The 21175-nt window shown below is 39.9% G+C and overlaps 1 protein-coding gene and 1 non-coding gene across 5 annotated transcripts in view; one reads left to right on the top strand and one right to left on the bottom strand.

Annotated features, from left to right (window-relative positions):
* The window catches only part of DSCAM (DS cell adhesion molecule), a 939729-nt gene that overhangs the window by 432903 nt on the left and 485651 nt on the right, over positions 1-21175 (top strand). The gene's annotated exons all lie outside the window — the stretch shown is intronic.
* On the bottom strand, positions 7807-7942 carry LOC112206696 (small nucleolar RNA SNORA51). The gene has a single exon (XR_002941127.2). It is a non-coding gene; the product is annotated as a small nucleolar RNA SNORA51 (small nucleolar RNA).

Below are 21175 nucleotides of genomic sequence, written 5' to 3'. Positions count from 1 at the left end.
ATTTTATTTTATTAGAATCTATGAAAGTATTTTTAAATTGTTAGCGATACATAATATTTGTACATACTTACGGGGTACATGTGATATTTTTAAGCAAACAAGCAAAGGCCATTTAAGCTCAATTCTCATGTGCTAACTCAAATACAATGATTTGCAATTCCTTATATACACACTACATCACACTACATATATTTTCTATTTATTTATTTATTTTTAGAGAGAGAGAGTCTTGTTCTGTCACCCGGGCTGGAGTGCAGTGGCACAATCTCGGCTCACTGCAACCTCCACCTTCCAGGTTCAAGCAATTCTCCTGCCTCAGCCTCCTGAGTAGCTGGGACTACAGGCACACAGCACCATGCCCGGCTAATTTTTTTATTTTTAATAGAGACGGGGTTTCACCATGTTGGCCAGGCTGGTCTCGAACTCCTGATCTCGTGATCTGCCCGCCTCGGCCTCCCAAAGTGCTGGGATTACAGGTGTGAGCCACCGTGCCCGGCCACACACTACATAACTTTTCATCCATTCTCACGTTAGTGTTTGTGTTTTATTTCCTCCTCAAGAATCTATAAAATATAAAAATATTTAATGCATTTAAATTGTTGACAGCAATCTTTGATTCTGAAATACTTTCATGAAAAGCATATTTTCTGGAAGATAATAGCATTGCATTGAATCCTGCTCCTCTTAATTGACTTGCTATAATTATTGCAGAGAATTATTTTCTCTTGAAGAAAGATGGTATTTAAAGTAAGGTATAACTACTGACCTGTGTGCCTCTAGAATGAGAGCAAGTAAGTATACCACCAAAATTCAACTGGAAGTTGGTAGTTTTATGGCTCCTAGAATTTATTCTAGGAGAAATTTATTCCACTATTGCAAGCTAATCTACTTCACATACAATTTAGGGCAAATGAATTATGTCATTAAGGAAACATATTCATTTAGAGTTGTTAAATGCCTTCTAATAGATGCAAGATCTGAAATAATATAAATATATGCTTATACTAAGAGTCAGGGGCAACAAATTTTAGAGTCTAGAATGTTATAAGAAGGAAGGTCAGGCCGGGCGCGGTGGCTCACGCCTGTAATCCCAGCCCTTTGGGAGGCCGAGGCGGGCGGATCACGAGGTCAGGAGATCGAGACCATCCTGGCTAACACGGTGAAACCCCGTCTCTACTAAAAATACAAAAAATTAGCCGGGCGTGGTAGCGGGCGCCTGTAGTCCCAGCTACTCGGGAGGCTGAGGCAGGAGAATGGCGTGAACCCGGGAGGCGGAGCTTGCAGTGAGCCGAGATCGCGCCACTGCACTCCAGCCTGGGCGACAGAGCGAGACTCCGTCTCAAAAAAAAAAAAAAAAAAAAAAAAAAAAGAAGGAAGGTCATGTGTTTTATGATTTGATTTAAACTACCCTAGTGATTCAAGTTACCTAGAACCAATAATCAACAGGGTATTTTATATGTGTATGGACACACACACACACGCACACACACACACACAGAGAGAGAGTGAGAGAGAGAGAGACTTAAAGAAATTGGCCCACACAATTGTCCAGCTGGCATGTCTGTAATCTGTAGGGCAAAGCAAGAGGCTGGAAGCTCAAGAAGGATTTCTATTTTTCTGTTATGGTCTTGAGTCACAATTTCTCCTCTGGGTGTCTTAGTCTATTTGGGCTGTCACAGCAAAAATACCATAAACTGGGTGGCTTGTAAACAATAGAAATTTCTTCCTCACACTACTGGAGGCTGAAAAATCCAAGAATAAGGCACCAGCACATCCAGTATCTGTTGAGGAACCACTCCCTGGTTCATAGACAGCGCCTTCTTGCTTTATCCTCAGATGGCCAAAGGGGCAAGGGGTCTCTCTCAGGTGTCTTTTAAGAGTGCACAATACCGTTCATGAGGGCTCTCAAATCCCCACCTCCTAATACCATTACCTTGTGGGTAAGAATTTCAACACAAATTTTGGGCAGATACAATAATTCAGACCATAGCACTGAGACTTTTTTTCATAAGGTTCTCAATTGAGTGGATTGTAGATGTTAACCATATCTACAAAACACCTTCACAGCAATACCCAGATTAGTGTTTGATGAAATAACTGGGTATTATTACAGCCTAGCCAAGCTCACACATAACACTCACCGTCATATATTTACACATGCCTAGGAAGAGTAAAATAAAGGGTTATCTGGACATTTTCTTGAATTACCAGATTCATAAATACAGTTGTGTACCACATAGTGACATTTCAGTCAACATCGGACTACATGTATGACAGTAGTCCCATAAGATTATAATACCGCATTTTATTGTACCACTTTTATGCTTGGTATATTTAGAAATGAAGTACTTAACATTATGTTCCAATTACCTACAATATTTATGCAGTAACATGCTGTATGGGTTAGTAGCTTAGGAGCAATAGGCTACACAGTAAAGCCTAGGTGTGTAGTAGGTTATGCCATCTAGGTTTGCATTAAGCACACTCTGTGGTGTTTGCATGATAATGAAATTGCCTGATGACATACTTATCAGAACATATCCCACTGTTAAGCCATGCACAGTTGTATCATGATGGATGGATGTTCTTCCTATAACTCAATGAAGTAAAATTTTAAGGTTTTAGGTGGTGTGTGTGTATATATATATATACACATACACATACATATACACATATATACATGTATATATATGTGTGTGTGTATGTATATGTGTGTGTGTGTGTGTGTATATATATATATATATATGGGCAAACTGCATTGAAAATATGTGCAGATGGTCTGCGGGGCTCTTTGACAGACTGGCTGCCACATGTCAGCAGATGACTGGGCTTGTGCCTCACCCAGCAAGACAGGACACATCTCAGGCCTTCAGGGTCTCTTGCAAATGGTCAGAACTCAAGGGTCCATTGGAATGCACACACAGATTCCTATTGAATTGGAATATCGGCTATTCACTTTGTGTTTAGGAATACTCGGTATGAGGTTCACTAATACCCATCATGGAGGTTCTATGTGCCCTCCTTGGTCCCCTGTGTCCCTGGACCCAAGGTGTGCCCACCCTCTGCATGAAGCACCCATGTCTCTGTGAACCAAGAGTCTGCAGAGGCCAGAAAAGCATGGGACCCAGAGGTTGGCATTTGGGCTAAAGCTCATACTCAGAGCCATGTGCAGGGCCAAACAGGTGATGAAAAATGAGAGCACTGGGCTGGAACCAGGCTGAACTCAGGAACAGGCAGCAGCAGCAAATTTCCAGTAATGAGAGTCTGCCAGGGACACAGCACTGTCACTTTCCTCCTGCCACCTCAAGAGTTAAGCCTAGGGACAGCTGCAGGTCTCAGTGCCCACAGCAGCACCCCAGAACTACATTCCAAAGAGGGGATCAGAGAGGAAGCACTTTGGTTTTTTACACAGCTCCTATTTATGTGTTCTTATGACATGCACTGTCCTGTTTTCATGGTTTTGTTGAAGTTCCAGGTAGAATGGGCTAATGCACATTAAGACTGAAAACAGAATGTTAAATGGCATCATAGACATATTAGAAAAGGAGGGCTTAGAGATTACCTGAGTCAACCTTGTGTGAAAACTGAGAAAAAGGAGACCCTAACAATGTTATATGGTAGGCTGCAAAGGCTGGCTTTGGGTCCCAGAAGAAAATATGCGTGTCTGTGTGTGTGTGTGTGTGTGTGTGTTGCTTGTGTGTGTGTATAGATGTGTGTATGTGGGTATATGTGTGTGTGTGTATATATATATATGTATATACAGAGAGAGTATATAAGGTGAATATGTACATTTGCATTTATATATAAATATATAAAAACATAAATATAAATATATAAGGTATATATATACACACATAAGGTGTGTGTGTGGATGCATATATATGTGTGCATATATATGTATATGCAGAGAGAGAGTATATGAGGTGAATAGGTACATTTGTATTTATATGTAAATATATAAGGTATATATATATACACATAAGGTATGTGTGGGGGTATATATGTGAGTGCATATATATGTAACATATGTATATATACACACAGAGTATATAAGGTATATATATACATATGTTAGTATGTAAGGTATATATATGGTGTATATATGTATATATAATATGTATATTTACAGAGAGTAAGGTGAATATGTATATATAAATATATAAGGTGTGTGTGTGTGTGTGTGTGTGTGTGTGTGTATATATATATGGTGTGTGTGTGCGCATGTGTGTGTATCCGGATTTGCTACTGTCTAATGAATAAACAAGATCCAGATTTGAAACACAATAGTGTATATGAACGTTATCAGAAAAAGCCCATCAAATTTCTCCCACACTGGGGCACTGCAGAGTCCTTCCCTTCTCGAATGTTCTCCCTGGCACTTGTGTTTCTCTCCTTCCTGACCTCTGCCTAGTCGCAGATAGAGATGGATTTTGACAGAACCGGGAAGAGTTGTTCTATTTCCATGGCAACGTCAATTCACATTCTGCAGGTACATTGGCCGCCACTGCCTAAATGAAGGCTCCTCAAGGCTCTGTGTGTTGCCGTGCCTGGCCAAAAATAACTTGGCATGCCACCGTTCCTCACAGCCCCATGGAGAGAGGCATTAAACTGACTGGATGCCAACTGTCAACTCTGTTCCTGTCTTCCTGCTAAAGAGGAAGAAACAGGAACTGCCAGTGTTTTGGGGGAGGGGAGCCAGGGAGGCTGCTACATTGTTTCCATGGTCTGAGAAACATCGCCTTTCCTCTGTTGAATGGAACATGAAATACATTCTTACTTGTTCACCCCAGGGGCACCAGATAATTTGTATTTCAGCAGAAGTATTATAATTACATAGTTTAGAGTTAGAATTAATTAGCATTTGGGGAAGTAGTGATAAAACCAAGCAGTTATTAAAAAATTAATTTTAATAGAGGTCAGTTTGGAGAGAGTGCTTGGTTTTCTTTTGAAAGATTTGTGTGTGTGTGTGTATGGTGGGGGAGATAAAAGAATAAAATTATTAAATGATCCTTTAATCAATCTGAAATGTGAACCACCTTATCATTAGATGCTACCACTGGATGTTAAAATCCAAATTAGTGGCACACATGCAGAACATATTTCAAAATAAGTCAAGAGTTAGGTGAATCTTTGAGGGTTATCTATGAAAAAAAAGAAAGTTTTGTAGAGTCCTTTAAAAAGTATATCATGTTCCCAAGAATGTGGGTCATAACAACCTTCTTGACGTTAAACATAGTCAAGAATGATTTCATGTATTATACTAGACACATGAGATACTTAATAATAATTAAATATTGTTTGAAGAATAATTTTTGAAATCAGTTAACATTGCCTACGAGTGCGCTGAGTGTGAAGCTCTCCTGGGAGGGCTTGTGCACCCGGGAATAAAGTTGAATCTGCCCTCATGAGGCTTTTACTTTGTTTTGAGTGAGGAGTCAGAAAAGACTGTAATTTTTAAGAGTATTTTTACCTTCAATTGGAGTTTTACAACACTCCTCTAAGTTCTTAAAATCAAAGACCATCACAGTTAAATTTTAATTTTTTTCTGAAATTGATCACCGTTCCGTGGTTGTATAAAAGACTGTCCTCGTTCTCAGAAGATAATGTTGAAACCTTTGGGGAGAAAGAGACATCATGTATGCAATTTACTCTCCAATTGTTCAGCAGTAACAATAAGTGTTTTCATTAGAATGAGAAAAAGGGAAAGCAATGGAGAAAATGAGGCAACTTGTTATCAAGTGGTGAGTGGAAGTGGAAGGTATGCTACAGTTACTGTATTATTCGTATAACTGTTCCTTCGTTTATATATTTTTTTCAAAACAATAAGTTAATGTAGTCTATAGCTTTAGGCAAAAACTCTTTTTCAAGGAAAAGGAGCAGTGTGCAAAAGTTATTTTTATTTTTGCTTAAATGAATTCGCAGTCTTTTTGAAAATCTGGAACGTCAACACTTGTAAATGTATACTTCTTTAGTTTTCAGATTATAGTAGGAATTACCCTACTAATATTCTGAAATAAGAAGTAGCCTTTACTGATGTACCAATATTTTTAAGCAGTGCCAATTTCTAAGTAATCTTTTCTTAACTTCGCTTCTGAAAATTTGAAAACTGTCCTTTCGTCACAAGCTATAGGCTGCATTATTTTAGCTTTTCCTTTTCCTTTTCCTTCCAAGACAACACCCTTGCCGCAGTTTGGGGCCAGAATGATCAGCTGACCCATTCCACATCTTTATACTCTAAATCAAAGTTGTTCCCTTTAAAGAGCTCATTGGAGAGGAATATGTGGGATTTGATAAGCTCCGTTGATGGTTTAATAATTATGAATGTTTAACAGACATTATACATTTATCCCACATTTACTAGTATAAGAGCAAAAATAAGGAATGAAAGCAAATTGTTGTGCAGGGTCCATTTGTGCATGCTATTATGCCCCATAAAGAAAACAAATCTTTCATAAAGGATCGTTAGTTTTTTCATCTTATTTACACCATTAGATGTTGCTGCAGAACATTAGAATATGCACTGGTGCAACATGAATAGTCTGTCTGCTATTTATTGCATAATCCATTTTATGCAATGTCAAAAAGGAAAACAACCAAAAATACAGGGTTTATTTTAAATTAGGAGACAAGTTCTGACTTTCTGATGTGCTAAGTTGAAGCCTGGAGCATTTTCTCGCTAATCCAGTGTGAGTTTCTAACAGTGAGCCCTGTTTTAAGAGGAAAAAGGGTGATGTAGTCCAATTAATAAGATGGCCTTGTTCATTTTCCCTGGGATGATGAAGCATTGGATGGCTCCCTGGCTCAGTGAAAACAGGGTGGAAAAACGTTGATCCAGGAATTGTAAATTGAGCATGCAGGGCTCTGCAACAGCTTTCCTATACTTCTTTGGGAATAAGGAGTAGGGTTCACCATACCTGTCCAGTTTTCTTTGCACTTGCCACTGTTTCTCTTAAATTGTTTTGGGAGGTTGCTTTCATTTTGGCACATTTTTGACGAAAAATGTGTGCCTCCAAGTTCATGCCCAGGTTGTCTGTCCTGATCACACAAATGGCCTTGGAGGTTCCTTATGAATTCTGTATGCAATCTGTCACTGCATTGCTTATGTAGCAGTTTTGAGTGCAAAGCCTTGAAAATTAATGAAGTGCCTTTCTATTTTCTGTTCCAATCTGTGATCTGGTGCCTGGAGGATATTTTGACTATTTTTGACTTCACTTGTTTTTGTTGTTGTTACATACAGTTTTTTTATTTTTAAATTCTCTCTCTAATATGTTATTTTGCTTTTATTCTGTCCATTCATTCAACACCATGTTGACATAGTTTGGATATTTGTCCCTACAAATCTCATATTGAAATTTGGCCCCTAATGTTGAAGGTGGGGCATAGTGGAAGGTGTTTGGGTCATGGGGAAAGATTCCTCATGTATAGCTTGGTGCCGTCCCTGTGATAATGAGCGAGTTCTTTTTCTATTAGTTTATGCAAGAGCTGGCTGTTTAAGAGAGCCTGACACTTCCTGCCATCACTCTTGCTCCTTCTCTGGTTGGGTGACCCACCTGCTCCCTTTTCACCTTCCACCATGATTTGAAGCTCCCTGAGGCACTCACCAGAAGCAGATGTTGGTGTCATGCTTCTTGTACAACCTACAGAACCATAAGCCAAATCAATCTTTTCTTTGTAAATTATCCAGCCTCATGTATTCCCTTACAGCAGCACCAAACAGACTAAGACATATATGCATAGTTGTGTTCTTAGATTTTGTTGTTGTTGTTCCCAAGATAGATTTTCCTTTCTTTTTTTCTTTTCTGTTCTCCATGTCTCTTCATTCATATTACAGATGAGGCACAGGACCTGAGCTGAAGTATGTACGGGGTAGGTAGGTTATGTTCTCTCCTCTTTCTATGCAGTCGATGTAAGAATCCCAGCACTTTGGGAGGCCAAGGAGGGCGGATTATCCGAGGTCGGGAGTTCAAGACCAGCCTGACCAACATGGAGAAACACCGTCTCTACTAAAAATACAACAAATTATCAGGGCGTGGTGGCACGTGCCTGTAATACCAGCTACACGGGAGGCTGAGGTAGGAGAATCGCTTGAATACGGGAGGCGGAGGTTGCGGTGGGCAGAGATTGCACCATTGCACTCCAGCCTGGGCAACAAGAGTGAAACTCTGTCTCAAAAAATAAATAAATAAATAAATAAATAAAAATAAAAATTAGTGCAGGAAATGGGCAAGCATTGAAGCTGAGAACTTTCTATGGTCCCTTCCCTTCCCTGCAGTTCTGGGAATGGCCACTAGGGACGCAGTTGTGCTGTTAATGGGTCTCAGGGGAGGCCTTGCCCAGGTGTGAACAAGGGAGGTTAGAGCACTATTACTCTTATGGCACATAACTATACAGTACTATAAATTTACTATGATAACTTCACTGAGCAACGGTACAAATCGACAAATGGACAACAGTTTCTATCATTGATTAATCAAATAGTCAGAAGTCAATAATCTGCTAAGAGTATTCTGACCTCTACTGGCCCTTGGCAATAGATGGAGACAGAACAGTGCCACAAACGTGAAGACAGCCTCCCACTCTCTCCTCTCCCACTTCTCCTACAGGCTTTGAGGATCACCACGTTTCACTCCTTCATTCACATGTCTCTGACATTTTAGAGTCCAGAACATCACAAGATACCCATAATTTCCAATCACGTGAAGTAATAGAGATAAGATTTAGTAGGAGAGTAAACCTACCTCTGTCCTTGCTGTTGTATCCCCAGTGTGCAGTGGGGTGACTTCCCAGAGTAGGTGTGAAGTCAGTGTTTGTGGAATAACAGATATGAAAGAAAATAGACTCAGTTTTGTAAGAAAGAACAAGGTTCACTCAGGATAAAATGGGCAAGGGAATTTCTTCTTATGTGTAATCACTGAATCATGCATAATTGGAAGGGAAAGATCACTGCTACGTTAATTTCCTCCTGCAAACACACACACTCTCTTCTTGCAAAACAGTGTAACCTATCTCCCTTGCCTTTCTCATTGGAGAAAGCTTTTTGCATGCAAGTGTTTCCCCCAAAAGCAAGACCTCAAATGGAATACTTTTTTTTTTTTTTTTTTTTTTTTGAGACAGAGTCTCACTCTGTCGCCCAGGCTGGAGTGCAGTGGTGCGATCTCGGCTCACTGCAAGCTCCAGCTCCCGGATTCACGCCATTCTCCTGCCTCAGCCTCCCTAGTAGCTGGGACTACAGGCGCCCGCCACCACGCCCGGCTAATTTTTTGTATTTTTAATAGAGACAGGGTTTCACTGTGTTAGCCAGGATGGTCTCGATCTCCTGACCTCATGATCCGCCCGCCTCAGCCTCCCAAAGTGCTGGGATTACAGGCGTGAGCTACTGCGCCCGGCCTAGAATACTTTTTGTAGGTTGGTGAAAGAGTGACTTATGTATAGGCAGAGGTGCAAAGAGACTGTTTTACTGGAAGTGCAGGGTTGTAACTTTATTCTATAGAGAGTTATAAAATTTGTAGACTCATGAATATTAGAACTGAAAACAACATTAGTGATTCTAGTTTCATCTTTTCCATGTTTGTAGTCAAGGAAACCTTTTCTTTGGAGAAATGGTAAAGTTAACCACAATCACATTCATTTTGAATATTTTTGTTATTAAGTAACATATGCTAAATTTATGACATTTGTTTTCAATAAGAGCTGTGACATTGATACTCTAATCAAGAAATTAATGTAATAACTTACATTAAGCTGAATTTGTTGTATTTAAATTTTTATCTATATGTGAATGTATTTTTAATGTCACTTTTTATCAGCCCTGTTAACTTGAGGGCTGTGGCAAAATTCCTATTTATCTATAAAATAAGGATGGTATCATATCTGTTCTGCTTTCCTCTTTTCTCAAAAGTAACTGAGAAAATGTGAAAGCATTTTATGAACTATAAAGCAACATACCATGAAGAGAATTAAACAAATGAATATAATTTTATTATTCTCCCAAATAAATCCAACCTTTATTATTAACACATATGTGAACAGTGCAAAAACAAGTCTGATACATTTTTTAAAGGTCAGGAATTTTGTAGAATTTTTAAACTATAAAAGAAACATGACATGATTTTCTCAAACATAAATTTCTTGCTTTTATTCTAATACATAAATAAGCACAATACTGATAACCTATGGGTCAGATCTGGCAGGCTTCCAAATTAACCCATCTGGCAGAAGTCTTGTGATTCATGGCAACATCCGGTCCCTGGGTAGGGTCTTATCAGGAGTTCTCCAATTGTTGGCATACTGTTTACTATGTAACTTACAGACACTGAAAAGGATCCTGATTTGTTTCAGAATGGGAAGAAAGTCTGGCTGATGGTCTTGCACATGGACACTTTAACCTGTATGTTGCCATCTGTAGCCAATGATTGTAACTTCTGTAATGTACCCTCCAATGAAAAAGGACAGCTCTGGTGTGAGGAGTTCTCTTGCTTCTAAACTTTCTTATAGAGGCCTTCCAACTCCTAGCTGACTCTGGAACACACCCAACTTCTGTTGACTTCCTGAGTCAATCTTCACATTTAGTTTTCAATAAACCTTTGTCAATCGTCACGTTTGATTTCGAACAAATGTTTATCAAACCGTTATCAAACCACAACAGTCTTAATTTTGGTCAACAATACTAACATTTTGAGCAACTTATTATTTAAAAATTGATGTATATTAATTCCTAAAAGGTGGACTTATTACAATGTAACAACCAGTCATATCTAAAATGCCACTAGAAAATTCGTCATAAAAATGCTATCTCTGTTGAATTAATAAATTTTCCCTTCAATTTCATAGTCTTTTTTTTTTAGAAGCCTAGCCTATATAGCGTTTATTTCGATATTGGACCTGGCTATACTCATTAGTGATTTCATAGTGCTTTCTTTGTTATTTATTTTAGAGTGCTTTGGGAGGGGGGCAGTTTTAGATTCTTTTTTTATGAGATGGAGTCTCGCTCTGTCACCAGGCTGGAGTGCAGTGGGGCGATCTCAGCTGACTGCAAACCTGTGCCTCCTGGGTTCAAGTGATTCTCCTGCCTCAGCCTCCTGAGTAGCTGGGACTACAGTTGTGTGCCACCACGCCTGGCTAATTTTTTGTATATTTAGTAGAGACGGGGTTTCACTGTGTTAGCCAGGATGATCTCCATCTCTTGAACTCGTGATCCGCCTGCCTCGGCCTCCCAAAATGCTGGGATTATAGCCATGAGCCACCTCACCCAGCCTAGATTCTTTTAGAGAAAGATCAAAGCATGTGTAATAAAGTTTGCTTTCTGTTCTAGTTTTGTTTGGTTTCAGAATGCATGTATAAAATTTTTATAACTTCACAGAGTATGATGGCATTGTGCTTGGGCCTCGTTCCTGTTTTTTAATGTGATTACATATGAGTTCTTTCATAGAAATTTTACTAGCTAGTGGTCACTGTGTGTGAAATGCTGCTTATTGACTGGGTCCATGTCTGTGTCTGGTTTTCCTCATCATTCTGAACCCACTGCATATTGGCATTTGCCAGTGGGGTGAAAGTACACAGGCCTTTTGGAAAACCAGGCTCAGGCCCCAGGCTCTGAGTGAGAGGAACAGTGGGGAGCTGTCATCCCCTCACCTCCTCCCAGTGAAAAATAGAAAATCAAATCTCCTTTGGCCACTTGGCAAGGATCTAGCAGTTATTTCTCCAGTGTAAAAGAAAAGGGTCTTGGAAAAAGACCCTTTGCTAATCAATATACGAGTAGGAAAGATTAGAGAGGTTTGACATCTTGGGCATTAGGGTTCACTGCCTGAACTCCTTTTGAATTCTACTTTGTTTTATTTTCTTGGAATTTATGGCTGCAAATGACTGTGCTCTTGGAAACTGAGGGCCTGATGAAAGTTCTTCCCTTGCCTATGTAACAAGTGACACTCACGGACTGACATCAACTTCCAAAAATATGCAGAATTTTAGAGAAAAAAAACCAACTGCACAAGTTGCAATTTTGTACAAAGAGGAAACAACAATAACTTTGTGTTTTAGGTATTAGGGAGCTCATCCATGTTCAGGCCATTTTACCAAATTTAAAATTTTTAATAACCAAACTTTTACCTTAGAAATGTAGCATTTTGCCATCATTCCTTTCGTCAAAATGTTGTTTTTCTGGCTGGACACAATGGCTCATGCCTGTAATCCCAGCACTTTGGGAGGCTAGGCAGGAGGATTACATGAGGCCAGAAGTTTGAGACCAGCCTGGGCAACATAAAGAGACCTTGTCTCTACAAAAAAGTAAAAAAAAAAATTTGCCAGGTGTGGTGGTTTGCACCTGTGGTCTGAGTGACTCAAGAGGCTGAGGTAGGTGGTTCCCTTGAGCCCAGGAGTTTGAGGCTACTGAGAGCGATGACTGCACTGCTGCATTCCAGTCTGGTCGACAGGGCAAGACTCTATCTTTAAATAATAATAATGATGATAACAACAACAGCAATACTAATTTTAAAATGTTGTTTGTCTCCATATTTAAATGCCAAACTGTTTAGTTAACATTTTTAATTTGATTTCAATTAACCTATGCTTGGGATCTTTTTACCATTACAATTTGCATTTGAAATACATAATAGAGTTATTCTAATAATCCAAAAACAGACTTTTGAGATCTTTTCCCTTCTCTTTTTGATTTATAAATAGCATATTGATTCCCATTTAAAGTGTGGGTGCAGTGCGGCTGTCAGCATATTCCATTTTAGTAATTTCATTATTGATTTATTTCTTTTCTAAAAGTTACAAAAGCAATGGTGATTTGCTTTCGCAAATAGAAGTGACTCAGAATGGTAAATACTCACAGTTCATGGTTTCTTCCCTGCCTGACAGTGTGAGTCAGAAATTAAATAAATCAGTGTTGAAATTCCTAGAATGGAATCTGCTGGGACCCACACTGCGTCCATACTCCATCCCCTTCTCTACAACCAGATTAAACATACTCTCTCCATGTAGGGTGGCTCCACTTAGGAAAATAAAAGTGACTCAACTGTACCCATTTTTCCACAGGTACATTTAGCAAATACCGGTGGGTCCAGGGATTGGTGCTCTAGGAGAGCAGTTCAGGAAAAGGGTCTGTATGCAGGAGTGGAGGGGCGAGGGGGTACAGAGAAAGCTGCTCTGTGATAGGCTGTCCAGAGGGCAGCTCCAACAGTCTCCTGTGAATATAAGTTATTTTTATTTATACATTTATTTTTTTGAGACAGAGTCTTGCTGTGCTCTGTCACCCAGGCTGTAGTGCAGTGGCATGATCACTGCAACCTCCACCTTCCAGGCTCAAGAGATCCTCCTGCCTCAGCCTCCCGAGTAGCTGGGACTACAGGTGCACAACACCGTGCCCAGCTAACTTTTGTATTTTTTGTAGAGAGGGGTTTCACCATGTTCCCCAGGCTGGTCTCAAACTCCTGAGCTCGAGTGATCCACCCACCTCAGCCTCCTAAAGTGCAGAGATTACAGGTGTGAGTCACCACATCCAGCTGTAGATGCAAGTTATATTCACAAATGTAAGACGGACATTAGAGTACGTGATTTGCCTGCTTTAGAAATACAGCAGTGTGTATGTAAAGATGTAAATGCCGTATTTTTTTTACCCATAAGACAAATAGAAGAGCTATATGCTTTAATGATGCATAGGACTATTTTCTGAAATCTGCTACTGGTATTGAATAGTTGCGGCTGTTTTTTTAAATTTATTTTTATTATTATTATTTTTGAGATGTAGTCTAGCTCTGCCACCCAGGCTGGAGTACAGTGACGTGATCTCGGCTCACTGCAACCTCTGCCTCCAGGGTTTAAGCAATTCTCCTGCCTCAGCTTCCCGAGTAGCTGGGATTACAGGTGTGCGCCACCACGCCTGGCTAATTTTTGTATTTTTAGTAGAGACGGGTTTTCACCATGTTGGTCAGGCTGGTCTCTAACTCCTCACCTTGCGATCTGCCTGCCTTGGCCTCCCACAGTGCTGGGATTACAGGCGTAAGCCACTGGGCCTGGCCAAGTTGTGGCTGTTATTTTAACATAGAAAGTTTTTTTCCAATCAAAGTGTAACTTCTCTGATAATATGCTTTGTATTTGTGATTTATGTTTTAGTAATAGTAGGGCAAAATATTTTTTTCCTCTTTTGATTACCACTAGACCAATATTTTTTGTATTATATTTAAAGTTGATATTTTGGTAACACAATAAGATAAAATATATCTTTTTCCCTTTATAACCACCAATCTGATGTTTCCAATGTAACAGTTTTAAAAACCCTTCTTCCTGGATATACCTAGTGATTCCTGAATTCTCTTACTGTAGCCTAACGACTGTTACTCGCTCTTTGCTTTAAATAATCTTGACACATAGTCCTCATCACAGATCCACATTTTCTTCGGCCATATATACAAACTCGACAGTGTGGTGTTGGAAATGTGAAAGGGCTGCTAACTCTCCTGAATCTGGGGTCACTGGTTATCAAATACCATTTAAGCACTTTATATCTGAATTAAGCCGATTTTGTTTGAGCCACTTGATTTTTCCAATGAAGCAAGAAGGAGCAAATAAGTGGTAAAAACAACCTTGGCTTGTTTTACTTTTCCTCCGTGAAGTCAGTGAGTCCGGGGCTCCCACTGGTATTTTTCATGTTCATCATGGACGTCCCAGGCAGTAGCACGTTCTGAGAAATGGCATCTAACCTTTCAAATTGAAGATTTTATTTGCTAGAATATTCACTCTTTATTGCTTATCTCAAAATCAGGTGGGATGAGTATCATTACTGTCCCCTCGTGCATGGGCTTCAGATCAGTTGGTAGCTAAGCCTAGCCGATGCTCATTCATCTTTGAGATTAACAGAGTAGCTTATAAAATGCGTTACACATTTTTGAAATGCAAGCATGAAGTGCGTTAGTAAAAAAGTTCCTTCAGTAAATCTTTAAGAATCTGGAAAAAAGCACAAGTCAGTTTAAGAGTATCATATCCATGGTTCACTTTGCAGCAGTGACTTTATATCTTGTTTTGTGTGTGTGTGGTTCTTTGCATCATTTTGAACATCTTCTTGAATGAAAATGAGTCAGATACAGCTACTTTGCTTGTCTCCTGTAGACACACACTTTGATTAATAGAGTTGTTGGCGAAGTGTTAAAAGTCAAGAATGTTGTTATCACCACACACAGAGGGACTGGATATGGGGAGTGTAGTGGGATTTTAAATGAGAAGCACTGCATATCACAATCATAGAGTAACTCCTCGAGTGATTTTACGTGATGAGCCGAGCTTCCCCAAAGAGCAATTTAATTGGCATATTTGAAGCTAGAAGTTTCTGACAGCCACCCTGTACCTTAGCAACAGCCTGTTCTCTTAGTAAGAGTCCCTGTAAACAGGTGGGAAAATTAAGGCACTCCAAATGTTTATCAAGTGTAGGACATTCATTATAGTATTTACCTTTTAGAGATATTGTCTGAAATTCCATAAGGCAGTTTAAGCAAGCCACCAGCTGTTGTAAAGGGACTGAGAAAGCTCTGGCTAGTAGACTTCTTCTTAGAATTTACCAGACTTTTTTTTTTCTCAGAATGCTGTGAATCATAAGACTTTCACTAAACTTTCCTATTCTTATCAAACAGCAAATAAACTGGCTAAAAATAACTGGAAGTAATCTTTTAGCATGTAAGAATACTCAACTACATAGAAATAACTCGATCCTGTTTTCCTTTGTAAAACTGAAACAACAAAAAAATTGTCATTTTCAAACTGTGCTGAATCTCTGGCAGTTTTTGAACCCAGCTGCCTGTCATGGTTTGAGTCTCTGTACTGTGTGAGTGATGATAGGCTAAATCCACTTCCACTGATTTTTCTAACTCATTATCAAAGTTGTCTTAAGGCTTTCCCGTTATTTCCAATTACCTGTGAAATGGGCAACCAGGAGGTGGGACACAGTACCACAAAACCAAGTCATTGATAGGCTTTTACCTTCCACCTGGTGGTGGCCTCAGTCTTCCTTTGAATTTTCTGAGTAACAGAGCACCAGAGAACCATATAAACAGCCCTTTATTTCCAGCCTCAGAGGCAGACATGAGAGCTGGTATGATAGTCAACTTTTACTATATCTTATTTGTATACTATACAAATAAGGGAATAAATACAAATAAAAAGATTTTTTTCTGATAATAAAGTAATGCATGTTTCCACTGGATAGTCTTAAAACTGCAAATAGTTACTGAGAAAATAAATAAAATCCACTTACAGTTTCACCCCCAGAGATACATAATCAGGGCCTCTGTATTGAACAATTCAAGGGGGAGTCCAGGTTCCATTGGAACACAGGATGGATAGCGGCCCCAGAAGTTGCACAGCTCGGGTCTTAAACAGCTGTTAACATCTTGTATCACGCATTATTTGAGCCTTTCGCATCGCCTATGTAGTTTTTTTGTTGTTCTTCTTTTTTTATTTTGCTTTCTAAAATGAGTGTCATGCCATGCTGACAGTTTAAAGCTTGTCGTATCCTGTATATTTTAATGTAATGCCCGCTAACCACAGTATTCCACATCAAGAATTCTGTTCTCAGTGACAGGTGGACTGTTGTCCCGAGGGAGGGCTGAGGCAGGAGGAAGTACTCAGACTTAGAGAAGGCATGGAGAACAGGGAAGGCAGGGACAGCTGCGTGCCCCGTGGCCATCACCATTGCTAGGACCTGATTCTTGATGCCCTCCTGGCTGAGGAGTCGGCCAACATCCCTGGTACAGACTTGGTGTTATTGAGTGATAAACAAATCCTCTTCCTCCTCTCTCCTCGCCCCACTCTTTTCTTCCTCTTTTCTCTTCTTTTCTCCTCCCCTCTTCTTTCCTCTTCTCTTTCCTTTCCTTCAATGTTCTAAGCCTCAGACTGTTCATTTCTAGAGCTGGCCAGATAGAACAGTGAGTCACGGTGAGATATTGTGTCCCATGGATTTGTTCTACCAGAAACGTTTATGAGCCACTGTTGGGGAGCTCTGGTGCTCTTTTGAAATATCCAATAGCATCTTTCTGATGAAAGCCTGGAAGAGAGGTTCCACTAGTCAGTGAACTAGCAGCGATGACCAACTACAATGATAACCCATGACCATCAATTCACAATGGCTGTAAATCAGTGCCAATTCAGACCTGAATTACCAGGTCAAATACGGTTCCAAGTTGCACAATGAAGATACTATCGAACTAAAACTAAAACCAAAACCAAATCAGACAAATACATGAAAATCAGAGCTAGATCTTAATCTTTGTGGCTTGAGAAATCCAGAGAAAATAGGACCCTGGGTAAGCCCTGAAATTAAAGAGACGAATGTTAATGACTTAAAGATTTGTGTTCCAGATCTTCAGTGTATTTTTGTTTGAGAGTTCTTGTAGCTACCTCAGGTAAGGTAACCCACTGAAAATCAGCGGATGTGCAGCGTGAAGTTGGCATCTGACAGCTCCTTGATAGCACTGCCACCTGCTCACTTGCTCATTCTAGCTACAACAGTCAGTGGGAGAAACATGTGCTAGTCTTGTTATAAGTGCATGTTAATAAAGTTTTCTCTGATAATGCAGGAAAGCTGGGGACAGAGGTAGCTAGAGTTTGTTTTTCAAAGATAACATTTCTAGTCTGGTCAGATGCATCCATAAGAGGGGGAATAAACAGTGTAGGCTGATACTCATCTGTTACTAATATCCTCTTGGTCGAAGCATATCAGGCGGTGAGTGAATACAGGGCAATGCTGGAAGAAGACTTGAAGCATGGGAGCCTCAGCTCCAAGGTCAGTGGAGTGCTCTTTGAATTTAGCCCTGCAACCCATCAGCAGTGTGGCCTTTGGCAGATCACTCTCCAAACCCTGGTTTCTTCTTCTGTAAAAGTAGCATAATAGATATTCTTAATGCGTAACGTTATTGGGAAGTAGGAAGTAAAGAGAACATATGCAAGTGACTTTGTAGCAGATATTTCCTTAAAGGAATGCTATGGTTCTAGTTGTCAGCATCACTGTCGCAAATGAGACATTCTTAACCTGCTGTGTGCCGTAGAGCTCTCTGGCAAACTCGCGGAGCCCATGGAACTCTCCTCAGAGTAATTTTGTTAAATAAAAAAAATTATACATAATATTATAAAGGAAATCATTTAGCAAATTATTACTAATATATATGTTAGGCAGAATTATGACTCCCCAAAAATGCCTGTGGCTTAGTTGCCAGACCTGTGAATATGTTATGTCCTATGGCAAGGGGAAATTAAAGGTGGAGATAGAATTAAGTTTGCTACTCAGCTGTCCTTGACATAAGAAAATTATTGTGGATTATCTGGGTGAGTCCAGTGTCATGACAAGAGTCCTTAAAAGTAGAAGGAAGAGACAGGAGAACCCGTGTCAGAGTGATGCAGTGGGAAACTCGATGGGCCATTGCTGGCTTTGAAGATGGAAGGAGACCATGAACCGAGGGGTTTGGGCAGCCTCTAGAAGTTGGAAAAAATAAGAAAATAGATTCTCCCCTTGAGCCTGTAGAAAGAAGACGGCCTGCCAACCCCTTGCTTTTAGCCCAGCTTGACCCATTTTGGATTTATGGCCTACAGAACTATAGATAATACATTGGTGTTCTTTTATGTCATCAAGTTTGTGGCGATTTATTACAGCAGCAATAGTAAACTAATACAGTTATCAAATTAGATAAAATCCATGATGTATGTTATGCTCTTCTTGATTAACGTATTAAATGACACACTAGATTTGTGTCCATAGCAAATTTTAAGAAGTTATTGGTGTCAATAAAAATGTATAGAGAGCTATATCTGAAATGTGATTTTGAAAATATTAGTAATTTTTATTGATGATGAAGTCACAGTACTAATACTACTGTGGTTTATTGCCTATATTAATAATTTTAAAACATGATAAATTTCAGTTAGAGGTTAGTGAAAAATAGAACAAACGTTTTCCTATACCCAGCTTCAGGGAGCTTCCTGAATTTTATGCATAGAGGGTATGCAGGCCCCAGATTAAGAGTCCCTGGTTTAGATATATGAAAGAATGAGAAACCTTCTAAGTTCTTCAAGATATATACAATTCAAAAGCAAAATCAGAAAATCACTGCAGCCGGAAAGAACATTAATAATCCATTAGCTGGCGCTGTGGCTCACGCCTATAATCCCAGCACTTTGGGAGGCCACGGCGGGGGTGGATCACCTGAGGTCGGGAGTTCCGGACCAGCCTGACCAACATGGTGAAACCCTGTCTCTACTAAAAATACAAAAATTAGCTGGGCGTGGTTGTGCATGCCTGTAATCTCAGCTACTCTGGAGGCTGAGACAGGAGAATCTCTTGAACCCGGGAGGCGGAGGTTGCTGTGAGCAGAGATCATGCCATTGCACTTCAGCCTGGGCAACAAGAGCAAAACTCCATCTCAAAACACAAAATAAAAGAATACGAAGCTTAATGCCTTTAAAAATTTATTCTCATGCGAAAAGAGGCAGCTCATGGATGACCTCAGTGAAATCAGTACATTCTCTGTGGAGACAGTCTTTATATATCACAATGAATAAAAGTAGGGAGCATAATTTTTAAAAATGGAGGACTCAAGACACAGATTGAAAAGGGGAGCACAAATATAAAGCTCACAGGAATAATACTAAATATAACACACCTGGGTAGAAACTCATCATTTCCTCTAGTGTTTGGGACAGAAGTAATAACAATACTTCAAATATGTATTTGAAGAATATATATTTTAATATACAAAGAGGTGAGGTTGTCACATAAAATAGAGGATGCCCAGTTCAATTTGAATTCCTGATAAACAAAACGTAATATTTAGTGTGAGTATATTCCAAATATTGTGTGGAGCATACTTATCCTAAAAATTATGCATTATGTAACTAACATTTAGATTGAAATGGTGTCCTGTATTAGCTAAATATGGTAACCCTGCTGAGAAGAGACTACTAATTCTACCTTTAGGCTGTATGAAGTAATATTTGCAGTAATAGATATTGTGTGGAGTATCTCTGCAATGAAATTCTCTTTGAGCTTGCTCTCTTTAAAAAGAGAAGCCTCGTGCTGCATACCTACCATATGCCTCTCCAAGCCCACTCTTTCCCTGTCTTCACCCTGCTCTGAGCCCCAGGAGGCTGGCTGCCTCAATGGGCTCCCAGGTCATGGGCTTCCTACCGGGTTCCACAATGGGAGGCATCAGCAGGAGACTACAGGGCAGAAGAGCAGTATCGTTAGAGAGTTGATTTTGTTTCGCCTGCTCCTTCCCATTCAGGTTGCTCTGAAACCACTCCTGCCCACTAACCCTCCATGCCTAAGGAAGATCACAGTTTTGAGCTGCTCTTAGCCCCTGGGTACTGCACTGGCTTTGTAAATTGCCCCTTTATTAATGATCGAGCTTGAAGGTGCCCGTCTCTTCCCTTGTGGAGCTCTAATATGCTGAAGAATATGATGTAGATCTCCAAGGTCAAGAGTACGGTCTGCATCCATGAAGGTGTGAATTAGAAAAAGAAAAGTAAGATTTGGAAAGAAAATAGTTAAGTTGACATTCAATAGTGAGGTCTTGCTGGTCACTTAATCTCTCTTTTAAAACAGATATTTATTCCTGGAAGGTTTCTGGAAAAATTAATAGAAGCAGGAGTCTTAATCAGTTGAAAGACATAAAGACATAGACTACAGAAATAAGCAGTTTATTACTAGAATGTCTGTGTTACTCATAAAACAAGACATAAATCCTGTATTTATGAAATACATGTATTTAAAGGGCTTTCTTCAGAAAACTTAAAAAAATATTTAGAAACTATTTCGTAAATATTTAGGAAAAAGGCAAAAACAAGCAAATCATGTGTTGTCCTGAGACTTTTCTCCTGCAATCTCCCTTTTCTCCTCCTCCCTCCCGGTGCTGCTGAAGTTTTCTTCCTAAAGAAGGTTACTCGGCCGGGCGCAGTGGCTCACGCCTGACGCCTGTAATCTCAGCACTTTGGGAGACCGAGGCAGGTGGATCGTGAGGTCAGGAGATCGAGACCATCCTAGCCAACATGGTGAAACCCTGTCTCTACTAAAAATACAAAAATTAGCCGGGTGTGGTGGTGGGTGTCTGTAGTCCCAGCTACTCAGGAGGCTGAGGCAAGAGAATCACTTGAACCCAGGAGGCAAAGGGTGCAGTGAGCCGAGATCGCATCACTG

This window comes from Pan troglodytes, chromosome 22 (assembly GCF_028858775.2).
Source record: "Pan troglodytes isolate AG18354 chromosome 22, NHGRI_mPanTro3-v2.0_pri, whole genome shotgun sequence".
NCBI classification, from domain to species: domain Eukaryota; kingdom Metazoa; phylum Chordata; class Mammalia; order Primates; family Hominidae; genus Pan; species Pan troglodytes.
Note: the sequence above shows the minus strand (reverse complement) of the source record. Positions and strands in the feature narration are given on the sequence as shown.